The sequence below is a fragment of the Heterocephalus glaber genome, unplaced genomic scaffold, assembly GCF_053883595.1.
Source record: "Heterocephalus glaber isolate CG9 unplaced genomic scaffold, H.glaber_assembly_v1.0 deba00001533, whole genome shotgun sequence".
NCBI lineage: Eukaryota > Metazoa > Chordata > Mammalia > Rodentia > Bathyergidae > Heterocephalus > Heterocephalus glaber.
This window is the reverse complement of record NW_028258331.1, coordinates 276,036-302,223: the sequence shown is the minus strand read 5'-3', so window position 1 is coordinate 302,223 and position 26,188 is coordinate 276,036. Positions and strand designations below refer to the sequence as shown.

Here is a 26,188-nt window from a genome sequence, read left to right as displayed (position 1 = left end):
AGTTGGAGCCACATAAACAGTGAAGGAAGAAAAAGCATAAGAAAATATGTTTCCTCTGACATAAAACACACAACCATTGTGTTTCTTGGCAAATAAATGAAATAATGAGGTAATAATAAATAATAATAAATAAATAATGAAATAATAATAAATGTATACTGTATAAGAAAATGAAATGATTCTGCACTTTAAAATAAGAGAAAAAGATAAAAATATGCTAAATAGCTTACAGTATTAGGGACAAGAGATTAGAAAGCAAGAATATAAAATCAATATGAAAGAATGGTCAATAAAATAGGCATCACTCAAAACATCTAATAAAATGAAACAAATTTAGGAAAATTAATTGTAAAGAAAATCAGGTAAGAAAAGCAACAGTGTGCAAATTCATGTAGCTAGATTTAAATCCTTGTATTTGTCTTTGTGAAAGATTTATTTAAAATGTAAATGTAATTACACAAAGGAACTGAAATAAAATATAATGTTAAAATTATAGAAATATGCCTATATACCTATATATTTCAGCAGAGCTCTGAAAGAATAAAATTTGCAACATACAGTGAGCCTGAATGTATTTACAAATTATTTTCTTTAATAAAATTAGTAGGTATGCAGTGTGCTAAAATATTCTTTTGGCAAAAAAAATATAGATAATAAGCAAATTTGTACTTTTATAAAGGTTATATTACCTAGTTATAAGTACAAGTATGTGCAAAGAATAATTCTGGGTATGTCATTAAAACTTGGATAGTGTTTTTAATATTATCTTTCCAGGAAGGAGAAAACCATTACCTTTACCAAAGGATATACAGTATTTTATCCTAATCAGCACCCACTTCTAATTACATACATTAATTATTTCAAAATATATTTCTTTCCCAGTGTGTCTTTACAGATAACTAAAACAAACTCCCTGTACACATTCATCCACATGGAGATGTACATGAGGTTATAGCTATGTTAATTTGCTTCATGTAATTATGGAAAAATGTAAGTAGGCACTTTTCATTTCATCTCATAAAAATACACAATTTATAGTCAACAATCTTTAGTGAAATTAAAGAAAAAATGTTCTAATCAAAACATTGATCTTCCTCAAATGCAGAAGAAATGGCTCATGGCAGGTGTGCTGTGTGCACCGCACAAGGACCGGCTATGAGTGGCAGCCACTCACTCATCTTCTTCTAGAAATCTCAAATTAAAATTAATTAAAAAGGGGGCCAGGGATTTAGCTCAGCGGTTTTGCCACCTGCTGCGCAAGCGCAAGGACCCGAGTTCAATCTCTGGTACCAAAAAAAAAAAAAAATCATTAAAGAAAAGAAATTTCACATTAACAACAAGTCACACTGCACATGTGTTGTGATCTGTTTTGGGTGCTGTGTGATGATTATAGTTGAAACTGTGTGTTATGAGCATTGCATATAAAACAGAGTCCACGAATGTTTGTTTGCACCAGAATTGGTTACTATTACTCTGGAATTCCTAACCCATAAAATTAATATGCAGAAAGACAGCAGAGAAAAAAATTGAAGAGAACTGTCACTATTAATATTTCACAAATTAGAAGATGATTCACCTCAGAAACTTAAAAACCCTGCCAGCACCCAGAAGGAGGCTCCCCCTCTGCTATTCCATGCTCCTGGGGCAGAGAAGGTGAGCCAGTACCAGCACTCAGAAGGAGGCCCCACCACCCCCATTCCATGCTCTTAGGGTAGAGAAGGTGAGCTAGTCCCAGCACCCAGAAGGAGGCTCCCTGGCCACCATTCCACCACTCCTAGGGCAGAGGAGGTGAGTCACATGGACACGAGAAGCACCCCCTCCCATGGAAATGAGAAGACACATAAACAAACCTCAAAAACAGACTTCCAGATCACCTACAGCAAGCCCAAAGGGAAACAAGATGGAACAATCTGATACTCAACAACCTGGACTCTCTGAACTGGCAACAAAAGAGGATCTGGAAAAAATGAAATCAGAAATAATTTCTCAGATAACAGGAGAAATTGTGGCCCTAGTGCAAGACATGATTAATAAATCTAGGGAGGAGCTGAGGAACATGATGGAATCCCAACACAGGAAACAAATGGAATCCATAAAACAGATCCAAACAGATTTCCAGGAGATTAAAAACTCCATTGAAAGTCTGCATAGCAGAATGAACCAATGTGAGGATAGAATTTCAGATATAGAAGATAAGACTGCAATTAGTGACCAGGAAAATAAAAATTGCTTTAAAATTGTAAGGGAACATGAGAAATCAATCCAGCACCTGCTAGATGATGCAAAGAAGAATAACATAAGACCGATTGGAGTCAATGAAGAAACAGGAGAGAGTGCAGATGACATAAAAAAAATTCACAGAAGTGATGGCAGAAAACTTCCCAAGGAGGGGAAAAGAACTTGACATACAGACAAGTGAGGCATATAGGATTCCAGCTAGCCTTGATCAAAAATGTCTACACATAGGCATATAATAGGATTCCAGAAACCCAACAGAAGAACAAAATTCTACAAGCAGTGAGAGAAAAGAAACAAATAACATACAAAAGAAAGCCCATCAGAATCACAGCAGACTTCTCAATGCAAACCCTCAAGGCAAGAAGACCTTGGAGTGATGTATTTCAAGCCCTAAAGGAAAACACCCTCCAACCCAGATTGATGTACTCTTTAAAACTATCTTTCAAAATTGATGGAGAAATAAGATACTTTCATGATAAAGAGCAACTCAGGAACTTCATGAATACCAAACCAGCACTACAAAAAATTTTAGACAGTGTCCTAGGAAAAGACAATGAGGATTACAACCCCAGGAAGCCCAGCAGAATGAATCTGTTGGGCAGGACAAATTAAACGCAAATGGGGAGAAAGAATCCAACAAAAAGAAAAAGTCATGACAAGGCTTTTAAAACTTTTAACTTCATCTCCCTAATGAGTGTATAATTCAATTTTGCTATTATATTGATTAGTATTTTTCTGATTCTAGAGTTGCACACCTTTTCTTGTGCTGTACTGGCTATTTATCATCTTATGTCTACTTTTAATTCGGTTGTCTATTAATGAGCTGTAAGATTTCTTTATATACTCTGGTCATAGGTTATATGCAATGTAAATATGCTCTGTTTAAGGACTACTTTTCATTTAAAGTTCTAAATTTTGATGGAATCTCATTTATCATTTTTTTTCTTTTATGCATCATGTTTTTTTGTATCCTAGGTAGTTCTTGCCTACCCTAAATTCATAAACATTTTCACTTATAATTTCTTCCTAAAGTTTTATAATTTTAGGCTTTCATATTTAGGTTCATAGATGCCTTCAAGTTATTTTTATGTATGGAAATGGTTAAGGTTAAGTTTTTATATACAGATACCAGGAGTTCTAGTGCCATTTGCTGAAAAGACTCTCTTTTCCTTGGCTCTTGAATTGAGTTTATATTCTATAAAATGTTAATGTTAAATAATCTTTCAAAACCCAGTGGACTAGATTCTCTGTTTTGTCCCAATGATCTATAAGTCTTTCCTTACACCAACACTGCCTTGATTACTGTACCTTTAGAAGAAGTCTTAAAATTAGGTACTAAATGTCTTCCAACACTGGGTTTTTTTGTTGTTTTTTTTACTTTTCTAGGTCCTTTGTACTCTTACATAACTTTTAAATTTCAGTATCCAATTCTTCATTTATAGCAAATATACATAGACCTGAATTTTTATATACACCTTGTGTTTTCTAATCCTGCTAAATTAAAATACAAGTTCTAGGGGCTCCTAGAGATTTCTTAGTATTTTCTCTGTAGATGATCATTTCATCTACATATAAAGATTTTACTTCTACCTTGCCAATCCTATCCAACTTGTGTCATTTTACTGCCAGACTATTTTGGTTTGGGCCTAGGTTTCAAAGTTTAATGGACAGATGAAGAGTAAGCATATCTGCCCTTGTTCCCCACCTTAAGGAGAAAGCACTGTATCTTCTTCTTTCATATAAGGCATTCTCACTGTTCTTGCTGGAAGTATGGAGTACAGGCCTTTAATCTGTTGAGAATGTTGTGTTCTATTTCTAGTCTCCTGATAGCTTTTACCATGAACAGCTGTGGAATTTAGTTCGATACTTTTTCTCCAACTAGTGACAGGATCATATGGCTTTTTATTTTCCTCTGTTAAAATGATGACTTGTAGGGATGGATCATCCAATGCTGAACCAACACTGCCTTCCCTATAATAAAACCACTTTCTACATACTGCCAGATCTGACTTCTAATAGTTTGTTTTGTGAAACAAATTTCTATCTATGTTCATACATTTTTCTTCTATTATCTTTATCCAGTTTTAGGATTAGCATAATGTTGATATCCTAAAATGCGGGGAGAAGTGTTCCTTTTTGTCTCTGTTTTAAATGTTTGATATAATTTATCAGTTAAAATGTATACAAGCCTGTTGTTTTCATATAGATAGGTTTTCAAGATAGGAATATACTTTAATAGGTGCTATTTAAATTTTATATTTTCTCTAGAGTTATTTCATTAATTTTCTTCCAAAGTACTTCTTAGAAGTTGTCAAATTTATTTCAAAACAGATTTTTGAAATATGCTTTCTATATCCTCTTAAATTCTGTAAAATCTATGGTAATGTCTCCTAGATCTTGATATTTTAATTTTAAAAATGTATAATTGACATTGTATAATAGCTAGTTTCCAGTATAAAATGTTTTATTGTGTTTGTATATTAAGTTAAATTAAATTAATTTGTTGATGGTGAGTGTAAGCTATTGTGAAATATAAAATTACTCAATATACTCATACTTAATACAAAATGAAAACAAGGCCTAGTGACACATACTTGTAATTTCAGCACTGTAGATTGTTGAGGCAGAAATCTCACAAGTTTTAGCCCAGCTTTGGCAACTTAACAACTTAGAAAGATGCTGTCTCAATACTAGAAACCTAAACAAAGTATTAGAGGGCTGAAGATGTAGCCCAGTGGGAAGGCCCTGGGCTTAAAACTCAGTAACACAAAAAGTACTAGAAGTAGCACAGATGTGTGTGTAAACTTACACAGTGGGATGATCATATTTTCTGCACCTACAAGTTCATATCCACTCTTCATATATTGTATGCAAAAATACTTCATTTAAACAAAAATCTCTTAAAATATTTTAAATACATTTTAAAAAATGTTTATTTTCCTAAATATGTAAAACATTTCTGAAGTGTTGAAAAGTCTATAACACGATTGAAAAAGTTGCAAAAGGCAAAGCATAGAATAAAACATCATTAAGATTAAATGGAAATAAGTAAACAATCTCTTAATGAAATTTAAATATATCAATGAAAATCTATGTGCACACATCAAGTTGTGCCACATTTGGTATAAACATAAAAAAATAATACTCTGTTACATGGCTGTTGAAAGTATTGATTATTATGTTTCTCTAGGTTTCTTTGATCATATGCACAAAATGACTTTTCATTATAGATAGCTAAGAATCCAGCCACTGTATTGGCAGAATTCACTTGCTTTAATCAGAAACTGTACATCTAGCTGGAACAAACTGTCTCTCAAAGATCTGTCTGTTATCATCCTTATAAAAATATGAAATTAGAAACCAGTTTGAAAATTAGGAACATCCAAATTTGTTGAAAATAAACCTTGTTAGTTTTACAAGATATAATATTTTATAGACATGAGAATTATCATGATGATATTGAGGTTTATACACACATATATATCATCTTTTCCTATGTAAAATATGTTGAAATTTCCACTGCCTCCTTCACAAGCACAAGAACCCAAGTTCTATCCCCAGTACCAAAAAAAAATATGCTGAAGGACACAGCCAGAATAATCTTACTATTGATATACATAATTATAATCTCCAGGATATTATGAAAACTAATATATAATTATTGTGGCTATTGCATATATGCATACATGGACTGTATCTTCCTTTATAATATTACAATTCTATTTTACAACATAAACTTCTTGTAAAGACAAATATATATATTATATATGTATATATTTTTATTTTCCAAAATTTTCTTCTTTCCCTTTTGATTTTAGGAAATCATGAAGCATTTTCATTGGGACATCAAGATTTTTACTTAAAGCATAAGGTGCCCTGGACATTAAAAGCTCCTAGAATTGAAAGGATGTTATTTTCAGTCACAGACACTGTACACACTGCATGGTCAGGGAAATAAATGACTGGCTCCCACAATAAGCAGGTAAACATGGACAGAAGAGGGAAACAGAAGGAGTAAGTGGCCTCTCTTCTCCCAAGAAAAGAAACTTTCTCCAGTATCTTTGAAGTATCCTTGAAATCTGATCACACTTGGTACCTGAGCAGTTCCCCATCCCTTACTGTACCCCATTTACACTGGGATTATTTATTCTAGAATCCTTTCAGTTTGGTTTAGACTGATCTTCACGACCATTATGTTGTCACTGAGTACTTTCCCACACTGACTTCCATGCTACTCTTTGGCCATAAACTTTCATTATAACATGCAGTATTCAGCATCCACCTCAACCTTTCTTCAATTCACTGCAGTGCTCAGTATACTGATGATTCTTCCTTGATTAGATAAAAGCTTTTTTTAGTTTTTTCAGTAAGTCCCATTAGTAATTTTTTATTTTAACCAATTGCAGGAGATATAGAAGACTTTCCTGGCTCATTCAACTACTAATTTTCCAGATCTCTTACTAGCTACTAGAAACAATAAACAGTGACCATCACAATCAAAATGTTTACCTTCAGGAAACTGACCAACAACATCAAACAGATTTTGGAAAATTATTTTGGGAAATGCAAGCTGTAATGACACATGATTGAATTTACAGTTGAGAATCTGAAGGCAGATTTCTTGAGTGCAAAAGATTTGGGCAACATGGGCAACATAATAAAACTATTTCCCAAAAATATATAAACATCTTAAAATTACTTAAGCACAAAAATGTAAGTAAATGTCTTATATATGATAATGAGTATGAGATAGGTTCAAATACCTACTTTGGCAAGAAGGTGCCCTAATTCTTAACCCTGCCATCCCTACTTCCAAGTATGGACAACTAGTAAACACAACCCTTGTGGTTCTACCATCTGACAAAAGAGATAAGCAGACATTATTCTGGTGACATCTCCTTGCGCACAGTAGCACAAGTCATCTGCTACAACCCCCTGACTCCATGCACAATGTATTTAATAATAACATTAGCTACAGAACTGACGTGGAGATATCTGAAAACTGAGAGAGGGCATGTGAATAAAAATCAAATTAAAGGATGGAATTTCACAGAATGTTGCCCCTTATTCCTGGACAGAGTTGCAGATCCAGGGATAGAGAGCCACTGAAATGGAACCATGACATACATAGTATTTGAAAGTGTAACTGAGTATCTACAGTAATATCTTCCCAAGCAGGTGGGGCATAAAAAGCAGGGGGGATATAAGACATTTTATGGAACATGAAGAAATATTATCAGACCTTGGTCTTTAGAAAATGGATATTTACTTCACTCTTACAGTACTGACTTCAATTCAGGGCTCATGTTGAGTGTAACCTAGAGACATGTTAATGTCATGCAGTGGTGAGTCCAGTACAATGAAGAGTATATATAATATGGTAGGTGCAAGATGGTGTCTCCCTCAGGATCTAACCTTAAACAAAGAGAACCGAAAATATGAAAAAATATTATCTTCTAATTTCAAAGAATGAAAAAGGGAACAGAATAAAAAAGAAATTATGAACAGTTCTGGGTGAGGAGAGAAAGGACAGATAGAATACAGAGAGTATTGATCTGTCCATTCACAAACCCCAGGCATTACTGATCCTGATTATTAAGCAGAAAATAAATAAATGAAAAAGACACTTACCAGTGATGAGGTAGTCCTCACTGGGTTTTATGTGAGACATAACAGTGAAGTAAAATGAGATGTATGGGGAGAAGAAACCACCGATCACCACATCTCCATCCTTGTACATACTGGTGCTCCTGCCTTGAAGACAGTCATCATTAGACAAGTTGCACACTATGAGAGGAAGCTGCAAGAAGAATGAGATAATACTCAAAAGAGACATCTTATAAGTATCTACAGATGCTTAAGTCTAAAGGAAGATGGGATCTGCAATGTCAGCTAGTTGAACAGGCATCCTATCTACATGTTTATGTAGGTCGGGAGGTATATACATATGCATGAATGTGTGTGTGTGCTTTATCATTCCACAAAAGGTAGATGCTTCAATAATCATGACTTTCTTCACTGAAGCCTCCTTCATGTACATGGAAAAATTTTCCACTATTTCCCCTTAAACTCTGCATCTGACGTCTAAGATCTCTGTGAAAAGTACAAATTGAAAAATGTTTGAAGATCAGCTTCTACACCTCCAGGCACCATTATTTCACTCTCGTCAACTCTACAGGTTCCCAGGAGCCTCATCCTCCTCCTGTGTGGATTTCTTTTATGAAGATTTAGGCACTATGCCCCCTACAGCTCAAGAAAAGAAGTTACAGCCTCACTCATTTAGGAATCAGTACAGCCACAGAACCCTCCTTGCCTATTCTTCTCTGAGTCATGTGTGCAATAAGAAGAATATTCCCATGATATATTTTCGCCTTCTGTAAAGAACCAGTAATTACACTACACTCAGAAATTCCAAATTAGTTATTCAAGGTTAATAAAGTAATATGTTCTATTTCTGAAACCTAAACACTGACTTTCTTCCTACTTGTTAGTACTTTCCAACATGCTAATTCCATGGCTTAATATATTGTCATAATCCATTTCTTCAACAACAACCTGGGACCCTACTTTATTAATATTTTTATGACAATATGTGACTTGGTTTACCATAAAGCAAAGCAACAAAACTGGAAAGTACTTCTACATTCTTCATCACCAAAATTATCAAGTATGAAAGTCACACATGTGACTTTACAGCACCAGAATTCCAGGGAGTTTACAAAGCAGGGAAGTAATTATTTAGTGTTCTATAATAGTTGAGTAGATAGCATGCTGCATTTGTCAAATTTTAAATGGTATCCAACACAAGTTGTGTGCCCTGATGTAAATTTGGACTTTATTGATAGATCAATGCTGCCTTATGAATTGTGATATGGAATAATAGTTGAAATGGTAAACCAAAAAGGGAATATATCTTTAAAATAATTACTATAAATTTAAGACATTAAAAACTAAAGTCACCAAACTTAAAAAAAAAAATCTTTCCCAATTTGATACTTATTATCCCATGTCACAATTGAGGATTTGAAAACTACCTATTCCGAGCACCCTGGCAACCATCGCAGGCCCCGAGCCACCCAGAGAACCCAGTGAAAGTGTGAAGAACCTGGAAGGAAGCTCCCCTGCCACCATCCCAAGCTTCTAGGGCAGAGAAGGTGAGCCTGTCCAAGCCCCTGGAGGGAAGCTCCCCCACTGGCATCTGAAGCTCCTAGGGCAGAGAAGCTTAGGGGGTCCCAGCACCTGGGAGGAAGCTCCACCACTGCCATCCCAAACTCCTAGGGTAGAGAAGCTGAGCCAGTCCCAGTACCTGGAAGGAAGCTCCCCCACTGGCATCCCAAGCTCCCAGGGAAGAGAAGCTTAGGGGGTCCCAGGACCTAGAAGGAAGCTCCCCTGCTGCCATCCCAAGCTCCTAGGGCAGAGAAGCTGAGCCAGTCCCAGCAACTGGGAGGAAGCTTCCCCACTGCCATCCCAAGGTCCTAGGGTAGAGAAGCTCAGCCCAGTGGGTTCCAGAAGCACCCCACTGTGAGGAAATGAGAAGACACATAAACATGTCTCAAAAACAGACTTCTGGATCACCTACAGCAACCCCAAAGGGAAACGGGATGGAACACTCTAACACTCAACCACCTGAACTCTCTGAACTGTCAACAAAAGAGGATCTAGGAAAAATGAAATCAGAAATAATTACTTAGATAACAGAAAAGATTTTGCTCATGGTGCAAGACATGATTAATAAATCTAGAGAGGACACAGATAAAAAAATAGAGGATCTGAGGACCATGATGGAATCCCAACACAGGAAACAAATGGAATCCATAAAACAGATGCAAATAGATTTCCAGGAGATTAAAAACTCCTTTGAAAGTCTGTGCAGCAGAATGAACCAATGTGAGGATAGACTTTCAGATACAGAAGAAAAGATTGCAATTAGTGACCAGGAAAAGAAAAATTGCTGCAAAATTGTAAAGGAACACGAGAAATCAATCCATCAGCTGCTAGACAATGCAAAGAAGAATAACTTAAGACCAACTGGAGTCAATGAAGAGGAGAGAGTGCAGATGACATAAAAAAAAAAAAAAACTGTTCACAGAAGTGATGGCAGAAAACATCCCAAGGAGGGGAAAAGAACTTGACATGCAGACAAGTGAGGCATATAGGACTCCAACTAGCCTTGATCAAAAAAAAAATCTACACATAGGCATATAATAGCTAGGATTCCAGAAATCCAACAGAAGAACAAAATTCTACAAGCAGTGAGAGAAAAGAAACAAATCACATACAAAGCAAAGCCCATCAGAATCACAGCAGACTTCTCAATGCAAACCCTCAAGGCAAGAAGAGCTTGGAGAGATGTATTTCAAGCCCTAAAGGAAAACAGCCTCCAACCCAGATTGATGTACCCTGCAAAACTATTTTTCAAAATTGATGGAGAAATAAGATACTTTGATGATAAAGAGCACCTCAGGAACTTCATGAATATCTAACCGGCACTCCAAAAAATTTTAGAAAATACCCTAGGAAAAGACAATGAGGATAATAGCCCCAGGAAGCCCAGCAGAATGAATCTGTTGGCAGGACAGATTAAATGCAAATGGGGAGAATTCAACAAAAAGAAAAAGTCATGACAAGACTTTTAAAACTTTTAACTTCATCTCCCTAATGAGTATATAATTCAATCTTGTTATTGTACTGATTAGTATATTCCTGATTCTAGAGTTGTACACATTTCTTTGTGCTATACTGGCTATTTATCATCTTTTTATGTCTACTTTTTAATAGGGTTGTCTATTAATGAGCTCTAAGAATTCTTTATATATTCTGGTCATAGGTTATATGCATTGTAAATATGGTCTATTTAAGGACTACTTTTCATTTTAATGATGTCATTTAAAGTTCTAAATTTTGATGGAATCTCATTTATCAATTTTTTTCTTTTATACATCATATCTTTTGTATACTAGGTAGTTTTTGCCTACCCTGAATTCATAAACATTTTCCCTTATAATTTCTTCTTAAAGTTTTATATTTTTAGGCTTTCATATTTAGGTTTATAGATCCCTTCAAGTTATTTTCATGTATGGAAATAAAAGGCTGAGGTTAATTTTTTTATATACAGATACCAGGTGTTCTAGTGCCATTTACTGAAAACACTATCTTTTCCTTGGCTCTGTAATTGAGTTTATATTCTATAAAATGATAATGTTAAATAATCTTTCAAAACTCAGTGGACCATATATGTGTGGTTCTATTTCTAGATTCTCTGTTTTATTCCAATGATCTATATGTCTTTCCTTATACCAACATTGCCTTGATTACTGTACCTTTAGAAGTCTTACAATTAGGTACTAAATGTCTTCCAACACTTTTTTTTTTAACATTTCAATATCCAACTCTTCATTTATAAGAAGTACACACAGACCTGAGATTTTATATATACCTTGGGTTTCTAATCCTGCTAAATTATAATACAAGTTCTAGGGGCTCCTAGAGATTTCTTAGTATTTTCTCTGTAGATGATCATTTCATCTACATATAAAGATTTTACTGACCAAGGTCCCGAGACATGCAGAAGACACTGAATCAGCCCGCTGAAGACAGGTAGGTCTGCACACCCCCTACCAATGTCCCGAGTCATGCAGAACATGCCAAATCAGCCCCCACCCTGGAAAAAATCCACTGGACACCCCCACTCCTCTGTACAGCCACCTGGTTCCACACTACAAAGACACAGAGGACATTGGACCACTAGACCATGGTACTGAGCCCTGCTGCTCCCAGACCAGAGGTAGGAGCTTCTGAGCCACTGTCCCACTTATCCTGGTCCAGAGGAAGGGACTTCCTGGTCACCATCCCTCTTGCTGCTCCCAGCCCAGTGGAAAGGGCTTTTGGGCCACCTACTGTACTGCTGCTCCTGGCCCAGAGGAAGAGGCTTCTGGGCCACCATCCCTCCCACTGCTACTGGACCAGAGGAAGGGGCTTTCCAGCTACAATCGCTCCCACTGCTCCCAGCTCACAGGAAAGGGCTTTTGGGCCACCATCCCTACTGATGCTCCCGGTCACTGTCCCACCTCTCTCAGCTCAGAGGAGGTAATCTGTGTAGGCACCAACAGCCCTCCCCCCAGTTGAAATGAGAAAACACATAAATAAGTCTCAAAACCAGGCTTCCAGATCACCTACAGCAACCCCAAAGGGAAATGAAATGGAACACTCTGATAGTCAACCACCTGGACCCACTGAAATGGCAACAAAAGGGGATCTGTCTGGGAAACATGAAAAGAGAAATAATTTCTCAGATAACAGAAGAAATTGTGCCCCTAGTGCAAGACATGATTAATAAATCTAGAGAGGACCTGAGGAATATGATGGAATCCCAACATAAGAAACAAATGGAATCCATAAAACAGATGCAAATAGATTTCCAGGACATGAAAAACTCCATTGAAAGTCTACACAGCAGCATGAGCCAATGTGAGGACAGAATTTCAGATATAGAAGATAAGACTGCAATTCGTGACCAGGAAAAGAAAAATTGCTTCAAAATTATAAGGGAACATGAGAAATCAGTCCAGCAGCTGCTAGATGATGCAAAGAAGAATAACATAAGACTGATTGTAGTCAATGAAGAAAGAGGAGAGAGTGCAGATGACATAAAAAAATCTCTCCACAGAAATAATGGCAGAAAACTTCCCAAGCAGGGGAAAAGAGCTTGACATAAAGATAAGTGAGGCATATAGGAATCCAAGTAGCCTTGATCGAAAAAAATCTACACATAGGCATATCATTGTTAAGATTCCAGAAACACAACAGAAGAACAAAGTTCTCCAAGCAGTCAGAGAAAAGAAACAAATCACATAAAAAGGAAAGCCCATCAGAATCACAGCAGACTTCTCAACACAAACCATCAAGGCACGAAGAGCTCAGAGTGACATATTCCAAGCCCTGAAAGGAAACAGCCTCCAACCCAGATTGATATACCCTGCAAAGCTATCTTTCAAAATTGATGGAGAAATAAGATACTTTCATGACAAAGAGCACCTTAGGAACTTCGTAAATACCAAATGAGCACTCTAAAGAATTTTACACAATATCCTAGGAACAGACATTGAGGATCACAACCCCAGGAAGCAAAGCAGAATGAACCCATCTGGCATAACAAGAAATTAAATGTAAAGGGGGAGAACCCAACAAAAATAAAAACTCATGGCAATGACAAGTCAATATGTTTTAGTTATAACAATCAATGTTAATGGTCTCAATTCACCAATCAAAAGAAATAGACTGGCAGATTGGGTCAGGAAGCAAAAATCCAACAATATGCTTCATACAAGAAACACACTTAATTCAAAAGGAAACTCATAGACTGAAAGTTAAAGGGTGGAAAACAATACTCCTTGTGACAGGAACCCGAAAAAAAGCAGGAGTAGCTATCCTCTTGGCAGATCAAGTAGATTTCAAACCAACACTGATTAAGAGAGATGAAGAAGGACACTACATCCTTGTAAAGGGAAGAATCCAAGAGGAAGAGATGACAATCCTAAATATCTATGCACCAAACACTAGTGCACCCAACTATATAAAACAAATACTAACAGACATGAAAAGTCATATATGCACTAATACAATTGTAGTGGGGGACCTCAACACCCCACTGTCACAAGATTTTGCTTCTACCTTGCCAATCCTATCCTATTTGTGTCATTTTATTGCCAGACTATTTTGGTGGGGCCTAGGTTTCAAAGTTTAATGGACAGATAAAGAGTAAGCATATCTTCCCTTGTTCCCCACCTTAAGGAGAAAGCATTGTATCTTCTCCATTCATATAAGGCACTCTCACTGGAAGTATGGAGTACATGTCTTTAATCTGTTGAGAAGGTTGTGTTCTACTTCTGCTCTCCTGATAGCTTTTACCATAAACAGCGGTGGAATTTAGTCCAATACTTTTTTTCCAACTAGTGACAGGATCATATGGCTTTTTCTTTTCCTCTGTTAAAATGATGACTTTTGGGGGTAGATCTTCCAATGCTGAACCAACACTACCAACCCTATAACAAAACCACTTTCTACATCCTGCCAGATCTGACTTCTAATAGTTTGTTTTGTTAAATAAATTTCTATCCATATTCATACTTTTTTCTTCTATTATCTTTATCCAGTTTTAGGATTAGCACAAGGTTGAGTTCCTAAAATGAGGGGAGAAATGTTCCTTCTTTTTTCTGTTTTAATTATTTGATATAATTTATTAGTTAAAATGTATATGAGCCTGCTGTTGTCAAATAGGTAAGTTTTTAAGCTAGGAATATACTTTCTTTAGTAGGTGCTATTCAAATTTTATATTTCCCCCAGAGTTAATTTCATTAATTTGTCTTCCAAGGTACTTCTTAGAAGTTGTCAAATTTATTTCAAAACAGATTTTTGAAATATGCTTTCTATATCCTTTTAAATTCTGTAAAATCTGTGGTAATGTCTCCTAGATCTTGATATTGTAATTTAAAAAATGTATAATGGATATTGTGTAACCAGAAGTAAAGGTCTAAAGCAGCAGGGGAAGTGGGAGGGGTAGGGGAAAGGAAAAAAGGGAAAAGAAAAAATATGAAAAGAGAAAAAATATGGAAACAAAGTCTTTGCAAATAGGGAAGGGTGGTGGGGGTGAAGGGAGGGCCAGGGAATGGAGAAAAAAATAAGAACCAAGATACTCATGTAATGGTTTTATATCCCAATGATGACTGTAACTGTATTTTATACTGAAAATGTACCAATAAACTTAATGAGAAAAAAAGAGAAAACTACCTATTCCAAATAAAGATGTGCTATATATGCAAAGTATACCATTCTCAAATCTTTTGTATAAAAATGAATGTATAACATCACAATAATAATTTTTAAAATAAATGCATATTAATATATTACTACATTGAATCTTTCAGCTGAAGAATAATATAAAATTAAGATTTGAAAATTAAGGTCTACATGAATATTCCCTTGGGCAGTGCAAAGTATACCTACATTCTCTCTCTCTGCCTCTCTCTCTCACACACACATACAGACACACACACACACACATTCAATAAGAGCTTGTCTGAGTCCATTACAAAATCAATGTCCTACCATATTGAAATAATCTTCTCTAATTTTGGGACACATTATTTTTTTAAATTAACTTGTGTCTCCTTAAAGTTATGGTAAACCTAGCACTTGTGAATATGACCTTATTGAATGGAGAGACTTCACAGAGCCAATAAATTTCAGATAAGAAAGGCTCCATTACAACATAAATGGTGCTTTTATAAGGACAGGAAAATACCACATAATGATGGTGTTAAAGATTGGAGAGGATCCCATTGGACCCCACAGATTGGAAATGCTTCATTTTCACAATTTTTTTTATTAATACATGCTTGCAGTACATGCAGTTTACAATCATCTTGAAGAGTGGATATATATAAATAGTATACCTTGATTCTTTTTAAATCCCATTCCCTCCCATCTCTGATCATCCTCTCTAAATTGCCTTTGCCCATTTTCATTCCTGTTGATATTATTAATATAAGGTTAACATACATTTAGTTATATTTCCACTACAAGGCGTGACTTTATTCTACTTTTGTCCCCTACCCCCCCCCCATATTCTTTTGGACCCCTTGTTATTTGCAAGAGATCTATCCTTTATTTCCTTCTATCCACCCTTTGGTATAATTTTTGTACTTCATCTTACTCAAATGAGAGATATCACATAGTATATAAGATCTTGTATCTGGTTAATTTCACTAAATATTATATTTTTCAGATGAATGCATTGTCCTGCAAGTCTCAAATTTGTCCCTCTTTAGGGTGAAGTAGCATTCCATTTTTCATAGATATCACATTTCCTTTATCCAATTCTCTGTTAATGGATACACAGGCTACTTCCAGGATTTAACTACAATGAATTATGCTGCTATAAACATTGGTATGCATGTATTGCTGTAGTATGATATATTTAGATCTTTGGAGAAGATACTAAGAAGAGGTAAGCCTGGGTCATATGACATTTATAATTTTAGTTCTTTGAAGAACATCTACACTAATTTCCATAATGCTTTCCATAATGCCATCAACAATGCAGAAGGGTTCCTTTTCATTCCAGCATTGGCAGTATCTGTTATATTTTTATTTCTTGATGATTGACATTCTTTCTGGAGTAAGATATAATCTTAGTGTTGATTTAATCTGCATTTATTTAATGATCAGAGATGTTTGTTTTTCATGTGTTTGTTGCCATTTGTACTTCTATGAAGTGTCTGTTGATTTTACTTGTCAATATCTTCATGTGGTCTTTTATACTAGATGGTCTATTTGTTTGAATTAATTATATATTGTAGATATTCTTCTGATAATAACAATCATGGCCAGATTTTATCCAGCATCACAAAGCATGAATCTGGTGAAAACTTGATTTCAAACACTTACATTCCAATAGTGTCAGAAAATATATTTTTTTGTGCACCTAGTTGGTGATATTTGTTAAAGCACCATAGGAAAATGATTCAGAGCCTATATCACAGAGCTTATGTAACACAGGGATTCTGCAGTAGAACAGACAGTACAAATTTAATGTTCCCTTTTAAGTTAGAAGCTGTTTTTAAAAATAGTAGTTTCTGTATGTCAAAGTCTTTGGTGTAGAAGTGAGATTTTCCTGCAGCATTAGTTCCTAATGGCCTTCTGAAGTGTTTGAGACATGGGATAGGAAAACAAAAAATCTGATCAAAAGAGCCAAAGAATGTCATTACATATTGATTAAGGAAAACATTCAACAAGAAGTAATAATAATTATAAATGTATATGCACCAAACACCACCACATACAACTTCCTAAAACAAACAGTGTGGGTATAAAAGACAAGATAAACACTGACACAATCATAGTGGGGGACCTGAATACCCTAAGGCCATACATAAACAAATCACCTAGACAAAAAAATCAAGAATGAAATGTCAGAGTTGAACAAAACCTTTGAATAAATGGGCCTAATAGATATTTGTAGGGTGTTTCACGCAAATAGAATAGAATACATACCCTTCTCAGTGGTACCTGGAACATTTTCCAAAATACACTATGCTGTAGCACATAAAGCTTGGTAAAGTGAATATAAAATAATTGAAAGTATTCTACACATATTGTCAGATTAGTTTCTTCTATGGTGTCTCCTAGTAGTCACAAAGTTTCAGTTTTACATTAATGTCTTCATCAAATTTGAGTTGATTTTTTTCCAGGTGAGAGATCGGATTCTAATTTTATTGCTTTCTTATGAATATTCATTTTCTCAAAACTATCTTTTTAAACCATCTTCTGGCATGCATGATTGTGGCATGTTTGTTGCAGACCAGTTGCCTAAGATGCATGTGTTTATTTCTGGGACCTTTACTCTATTTCATTGTTTTATCTCTATTTTTATCCCAATAGAACACCTGTTTGTTACAATGTCACTGTAATGTTGAACTTAGGTATTTTGAATCCTCCAAGATTGTTCCTTTTAATCGCATTGTTTTGACTCTTTGGTCTTGTACTCCCTTAACACTTAGAATTTTCTAATCCTATGAAAAGCATCATGAGAATTGCATTGAATCTTTGCCTCATTTGGACCAAATATTTCCATTTTAAAAATATTGATTTTTCCCAATCTATGTACATGGGAAGTCTTTTTTATTCTTCTATTTTATTCTTCAGTTTCTTCTCTATTTTATATTTGTATTGTAAAGACTTCATACTTTTGTTTAGGACTTTCTTTCCATCTATCTTTCTTTTTTACTCTAGTGGATTGGATTTCTATCCTGATTTGTTTTTCAGACATTTCATCATTGGTGTATAGAGAAGACACTTATCTTCATATGGTGATTTTGTATTCTGCTACTTTGCAGAAGTTTTGAGTTCTAAAAAGGTTTTGGTTCTATAATTTTTATGGATAGAAATATATGGTCAGCAAAAATAATTTGATTTTCTCATTTCTGTTGGAATACCTTTTAATTTTTTCTGTTGCCTAATTACTCTGGTTAAAATTTCCAGTACCATAGTGATTGAGTCCTGTGAGTACACACCCTTATCTTCATGCTGACTTTTAGAGACAATGTCTTTCAGTTTGTCCACTTGGTATAATGTTGGCTATGGGGGTTGTCATGTACACAGCCTTTACTATGTTGAAATAAGATACTCCTACACCTAATTTATTCAGGACTGTTATCATAAAAGAAATTTTAATGTTGTCAAGGGTTTTTTTATAGCGTTTCTTGAAATGACCATGCACTTGCTATTCTTAATTATATTTATGTAATGCATTAAAGTTTTACTATTGAGTTACATATGTTGAACCATTCTTTTATTTCTGAAATGAAACCAACTCGATCATGGCATATAAACCTTTCAATATGTTGTTAATTTTCATCTACAAGAATTTTATTGAGAAATTTTGCATTTAAGTTCATCAAGGATGCTGGCTCACATGTAGCAAATCTTTTTAGTTAATTTTATTGGTATATTTTTGACATGCATAATGATTACATTAGTCATTACGAATTTGTACCTGTACATGGTATATATATATTTTTTTACCATTCCCATCTGTTCACTTCAATCCTTCTTTCCCTCACCATTTACAAAACTTTGTTTCTATTCTGTTCTTTCCATTCTTTATTTTTTATCCCTATTCCCATCCTTCCCTTCCAACTGCCCCCTCCCTTGTTCCTCTTCCAATTTAAACATTTTTTCTACTTCCCAATATCTATCCTCTATTTTGATCCTTGTGTAAACTTTGAGTTTCTTATATAAGAGAAACAATGTTATCTTTAAACATGTGTGTCTGATATATTTCACTTAAAATTGTGTTGTAAAAATGCATCTATTTATCTTCCTGAAAAAGTTAAAAGCATCATATTACAGTGACATAGGTCCAAGCCTTCTTTATAGCAGCACAATTTGTAATAAGTATAGCTTGGAAAGAGCCCATATTTCCATCAATGGATGAATGGATAAAGAAAATGTAATTTTTATATACAATGATGTATAACTCTGCCATAAGGAAGGATAAATGAGTCATTTTCAGGTAAATGGATGTACAACATGTGAAAAATCTTATCTTGAAGGAAATCACTTAGTTTTTATTTTAGACAAATATAAAGAAATCAAGTTGTCTATAATGTTTAATCTAGTATTTTGTTGGTATATGCCAAGAGTGTAACCAACAGAAAAATTGTGGGGGTTTTTCCTTACAAATTTATATGTATTAGGGTAGCAACATATCCTTGTATCCCAAAGTTTTCTACTGCATACTAATCTACTTGCCCCTCCTTACTTAATGTTTAGTTTACAGCCACCTTTCTCTCTCTCTGTCTCTCTCCCTTCAGCAGAGGTTAGTTTGCAATTGTTGAGAAATAATTTGTTTTATTTCTTCTGAGTTGATTCATAATATCACATTATTAAGTATAAATAAGAAGCTTATTTGTGAGATGTATGCATTTAAATTTTGGTTCATCCTCTACTGTTTAATAATGAAATCAATAGATATATCATCTTATTAGGTGACATTACGATTGATGTATTAAGCAGTGAAATTTGGAGTTTATGTTCTTTTCAAAGTAATATTTCACTTTTATAACTTCACTGGGTTATTTCAGTGCATATGGGTAATAAAAATCGCATTATAAAAGTTATACTGTATATGAATACAATTTTCTTCTGTAGATTTTATAATAAAGTTACATGATTTCTGTAAAAAATTTATCTTCTTGGTACATAAGTACATTGAGAGGTATCTTCATGAGTTTTCTTAGAATGTACAATGGTTGTATCCCATTCATCTTTAAAGTCAAAGTAGAAAGACCACATATTATTCCATCATGTTTAAAAGGGATGTGTTTTTCCAATTCTCATTTTAGTTTTGAAAAGTCAAAATTTTCTGTTTGCTTCTTCCACTGGATCCAATGTGCCATATTCTGGACTATAAAGGTATACAGAAATAATGGTAGTGAGTGGCCTCATAGAAGATGAGAAGGCACTGAAATTACTTCCTTAAATATTACTGAATCAAATAAATGCTTTGCTTAACAGGAACTGGTATTATTTTAATATAAGGTAGGTTGAACCACATAAAAGGAAATTATTTTACCACTTTTAAAGATATATTTAATAAGGCACAAAGGGGAAGGGGAAGTGGGAGTGGTAGGGGAAAGGAAAGAAGGGAATGGAATTAATATGAAAAAATGGAAACAGTCTTTGTAAATAGGGAGGGGTGGAGGGGTTGAAGGGAGGGCAGGGGAAGGGGGAAAAATAAAAATCAAGATATATTATGTAAAGGTACAAATCTCCAATGATGAATCTCATTATATTATATGTCTAAAATGTACCAATAAAATTAATTTTAAAAAGGCTAGGGATTTAGCTCAGTGGTTTTGCTGACTGCTGCACAAGTGCAAGGACCCAAGTTTGATCCCTGGTACAAAAAAAATTAATTTTGAGAAGAATATATTTAATAAACAGTGTGCACTGTCTTACTCTATATAGCCCCTACCAGAGAGGCTGAGGCAGGAGGAGCTCTTCAACCAAGGACTTAGATGCCAGCCTCAGTGACACAATGATTGTTTCTGTCTTTGTAAGTAAAATATATGTAGTGAGAAGGCCACTTCTTGGCATTGAAATACTGTGTAATATATTAAAAAGCTTGTTTAATTACAAAAAAATTCTTTCACTGGATACCAGATGCAATATCCAAATTAATAAACATAAATTCCTTTCATTTAAAATTATTACATAATTTTAAACCAATAGATTTAATATATTATTCTGCCACATAATTATTATAAAATTACTGAGATATTGTATGTTCATTATGTCTTGTTTTTTTGAAATGCTGAAGATTTTGCACTTCTATCCCAACTTTATTTTGAGTAGCTACTTTTCAAAATGGAATGAAGACATGAGGCCAGTATCTTTTATTTTGGAATATAAATTTTTCTTAAAACTTATAGATTTTAAGTTTTGAAGTTTTAGCTTTACAAAACTTAATAGGTTCTCTCCTACTTTTAACATATCGCTTACTATTTACATGTCATAGTTTATAAGCCAATATTGATACCCATATGATATGGAAAGTCTATGTCCACATTGAGGATCATTCCTTGTGCTGAATATTATTTAGAATTAGACAAATGTCAAATGACATGTGTTGCACAAATACATTATTCAGAATAATCTTCCTGTCCTGAAAAATTACCTGAATTCAAGGGCCGTAAATGTTGCTTAAGTCTCCCTGCATGTGCAATGGGAACCACAGAAGTTATTTCCAGCTCTGATCCCCAACTTTAGGGTGGAGAAAAAAATTACCACACAGATTCGTGTTCTCACAAAAGCCTAAATACAGGAAATACTCAGGTTTGTAGGAGTAGAAATTGATTATGACAGTATATTAAACCATAGAATAAAGACACTTGTAAAAATGAAGATGTAGGAAAATAGGCTAAATTATATAACTCAAAAATGTACTTTATTTCTGCATGGATCTTGAATTACTAATTCAGATTTTCTAGATTTTGTGTAAATGTTTGTACCCCAAGCAATGCAGAGCACGTGTTACTGTGAGTTTCAGCACATGTGACTGATACAAGGACAACAGGGCTATACAGGGCATGTTCTCTGGCTGCAACTCCTGATCATGGACCAGTCAATTGATAATTCCTAATCTTCCATTTTTGAAGGCACAACACCTGATGTTTCTTGTGTGAGCTTGGGGATTTTCAAAACATTTTAACAGAAACCTAACATTAAATCCTCTAGTGCAATCCATTAGCAACACCACTCTATGCCAATGGATTTTTGACAAAGACTTAGGAGCAAATCTGCCCAGGAGGAAGTGGCCCCTGGGATGTTGCTATTAGTGGACTTGGATGAAATCATGGTGGCTCTAGGTGGAGAAAATCAAGCATAATTTCTGACTTGTGTTTTTTCTCCTGGACACCAGAACTCAGATGTAGAGCCCAGAGGGCAATGGTGGCAAACTTTTTCGGGGACATGGAGCAGGTGCTGCTGACAGTAGCCAAGGGCATCAGAGTGTCACCTGAGTCAGAAACAATGTCACACAGAATCACACAGATATTTATTTGCCTGGCTGACATTGCAAGTTTCCTCCTCATTCAGCCTAAAGTTTTGTATATACATCAAAGATGTTCACTTTGTTATCTTCCTCCTCCGGCAGCTTCCTGTCTTAATGTGTAATAGTCATAATGAAGCCTGACTTCACCAAAGCAGCACCAGTGTGCACAAGGATGGAGACAAGGTGATTGGGTTTTCTGTCTCTCTTTATGTCTATGTGTACTACACAGATATCTTTCATATAAAACCTATGAAGGAATCCTGTATCATGCTGGAAGTGTCTTCTTCATTGGTTTATTTTCGTCCTGGTAATCAGGATGGATAATGACTAGGAACCTATGGATAGATGCATCAGTATTCTCTGTAGTGCTGTTCTGTTCTGCCCACCCAGATGTGCACAACAGGACTATAATTCTTTTCCTGTCCCCTTTAAAGCTTTGAATATGGGAAGTTACTATTCTGGTTTTGTTTTCTTAGCTTCTTGTTTTCAGTGCGGAACCTGAGATAGACACCACTCTCCACCTTATTCCATGGTCAATGCCCTTTCTCCTACCTAGATGCCACTGCATTCCATTAAGTGATGTTCTGTAGAAAAACAATCTAAGCCTTTGGATTGAATTGAATTGAATACAGAGTGGTTATTGCCAAATGTCCCCTCATACAATCAAAAGTCTGTTAATGTTTCTTTAGTTATGCATAAAATCCCTTTTATTCATACATATTATCCTATTTCTACCCCTCCTGCTTGAAGACACTTCATACTCAGATATTGAGTTAGTACTTTAAACTCTAGGCTGTTATCTCATGCCAGGGCTGCTTCCCATTCCTGGAGCTGCAAGTAGGGCCAGGAACAAGGGATGGGTCATCTGTGAGACTTTTCCTCACCAATGTGATTGTTCTGCAGTTTGGTGCATGTATATTTTGTTTTCACATACTATCATATCAGTTGTTTTCATCACCAAATATATAAATAAATAATGAATTTTTCAAAGTGACAGTGAATTCTAGAAATGATGTGCTTTTGTGAGAAAAAGAGATGCCATGGAAACAGTGATTGATTGTGGTCTTTATAAAATGCTGGACTAACAGTGCCAGCCGCCCATATTTGGGAGCATGAGTGGCAGTATAAGGAATTTGAGCTTTTTTCTTCCATAGATAATCTCTATCTCCTATTCTTCATAATGTCCAGATGTTTGCTTACATTTTTATTCTTAGACACATTCTCTATGTTTACAGTTTTTGAGATGGTCACTTATTCTGCTGACTATGCTAGCAGCAAACTCCAGGACTCAAGAATTCCCTCCACTTCAGCCTCTTGAGGAGCCTGCATTACAGGTATTTGCCATTACACCCTGCATGTGTGTTTTTCTTCCATATTTTTCCAACATGTATTAGATATTGTTATCAATGTGGTTTGTATATAAACTGTGACTATCAGAGCTGCTGCTGATTGTTTCCTCTCAGATACTGACAGAGCAGAAGGACTTTTGAGTGGGCTAACACAGACAAGTATGCTCTGAATCACCTGAAACCTATGAAAGCATTAATTACTCATGCCACTTATTGAAAATCAGATCAGAACATAACCCTTAGGACAGAAACCACTACAATGTGGTTTGTTTGGGGAAGCAGAGTCTGGCAAGATGGTCTAATGGGAGTTTAGAACCAAATGAGAGGATGGAGAACACTAGATGGAATATCACTGACAGACCATAGGGAATGATGAAGTCTGGCTAAACCTACCTGAGAAAATTTTAACTAAAGACAGCCCAGTGTTATGAGACCTCATCTGAGTACAGTGGAGAATGAGAAACTGATCAGTTATCAAAATAAGGCTTGAAGAATAAGTCAAGAATGAGGGATACAGGTTGTTTCTGTCCTAGGAGGAGATCAGAGACTGCCTCCTCTTCTCTTTTTTTTTAATTGTAAATCATTTCAAGAATTTTAATTGAAATACCAGTAAAAAAGACTTACAATTTTGTCTGCAATTAAATAATGAGTGAAATTTAACAATGCAATATTAAAGTTCATATGTAAAATAAAAGATTTTATAATTCAATTACCTTGAAATTAAAACACAAATCAAATTGTTAAGTATTAAATTTCCACTAAAGCAAATTAAATTTATAGTGAATTTAGTCTACCTTTTTATCAATATTAATGTATATAATATAAAAATAAGATGTGCTTATTTTGCAAATAATTATATTTTAATGTTATTTTACTTTTATTTTTTCTATTAAGTTTATTGGTACATTTTAGGTGCACAATACAGTTACATTCATCATTGGGATCTTGTACCTTTACATGATGTATCTTGGTTCTTATTTTTTTCCCCATTCCCCTGCCCTCCTTTCACCCCCTCCACCCTTCCCTATTTACAAAGACTTTGTTTCCATTTTTTTTCTCATATTTTATCTTTTCTCTTCTTTCCTTTCACCTACCCCTCCTACTTCCTCTACCCCTTTAGACCTTTTCTTTCTATTACACAATATCAATTATACATTTTGATCCTTATTTACACATTTAGTTTTTCACTCCAGAGAAACTATTCAGTATTTACACATGTGTGTCCTATTTATTTACTTAAGAGTATGGCCTCAATGTGCATCCACTTAGCTATAAATGTCTCTAGTTTCTCATTCTTTATGGCTGAGTAGTACTCCATTTTATAAATAAAAAAGCACATCTTTATCCAGTCTCCAGTTGATGGGTAACTGGGCTGTTTCCAAGTTTTAGCTATTACAAACTGTGCCCCTATAAACATGGGTGAGCATATATCACTATGGTGTGATTCTTCCTTTTATCCTCTTCTGTCCCCTCACATGCTTGGGGAATCTGTCTGCGTTTGCAGTTAGCCATGTTCTAGACACAAGCCCTGTGATCCCTCTCTATGGTGAAAAGAATACACTTGCAGTTCCAAAAGCTTTTTATGCCCATGGTGATTTATAGACTAGGAACAAGGTTTTAGGGACTTATGAGGAAGTTTGCATTTCTCCTAAAATCAGAAGGAAAACGAAATTTTGGGAATAAAAGTGTTTACAAATAAGCAACATGCATATTTATATAGACCTTATATTGCAAAAAGTATTTTTAGTATTTTAAAGGATATTGCTTTTGTTTGGCTCCTGTGCTAGTTTTTTCTTTTCTTAGGTGAATAATCTTCTTTATGTGATATCAATGCCTGTCTTCCCTTCAATTTTTTGTTGTTGTTGTTACCAGGTATCAAACTTGGGTCCTTGTGCCTGCACAGTAGGCATCAAAATCACTGAGCTAAATCCCTGGCCCAAGTCTTCCCTTCAATTCTTTTTGCTCTAACTTGCTGAATATTTATTCTAAGTCTTAATGTCTAAGGCTTAGCAGTGCTAAGTAACTCCAATGCCAACACAGAAGTATTGCATTAGTCACCTTTGCACTGAAAATGCTTTAAGGTACAGCTTCTTTAAGAAGCTTCATCACACAACATTCAAAGAAGATCCCACTTTATCTATAGTATGCTTATGATTTTCTTAACATAAGGTCTTTCAAGAGTGGATAGATGGAGCAATTATCTGTGCCATGAATTCCCTGGAAGGAGGGTGAACTTTGATTCCTGACCTTTATCCAACTTCATTGTGACTCACTGCTATATTCTGCAAGCAAAATCCAAGTTTTGACTTGAAAGAGTTTTGGTTTCACCTTTAATTTTATCTTTATTTATCAAATATTAATTATACATATTTATGAATGCAATGTTATATGCTGAAACATACATTATCAAATAGTAAAATCAAACAGATTGCTGTATCCATCATCTGTTGTACCTTTTCACGTGGATGAATGTGGACAGCAATTTTGT

The 26,188-nt window shown here is 35.0% G+C and overlaps 1 long non-coding RNA gene across 9 annotated transcripts in view; it reads right to left on the bottom strand.

The window, feature by feature from the left end:
• The window catches only part of LOC106008269 (uncharacterized), a 223,593-nt gene that overhangs the window by 167,865 nt on the left and 29,540 nt on the right, over window positions 1-26,188 (bottom strand). For all 9 annotated transcript variants that reach the window (XR_015442131.1, XR_015442129.1, XR_015442130.1 and 6 more), the window contains exon 2: window positions 7,870-8,038. This is a non-coding gene — a long non-coding RNA (uncharacterized LOC106008269). The remainder of the gene's footprint in view (window positions 1-7,869; window positions 8,039-26,188) is intronic.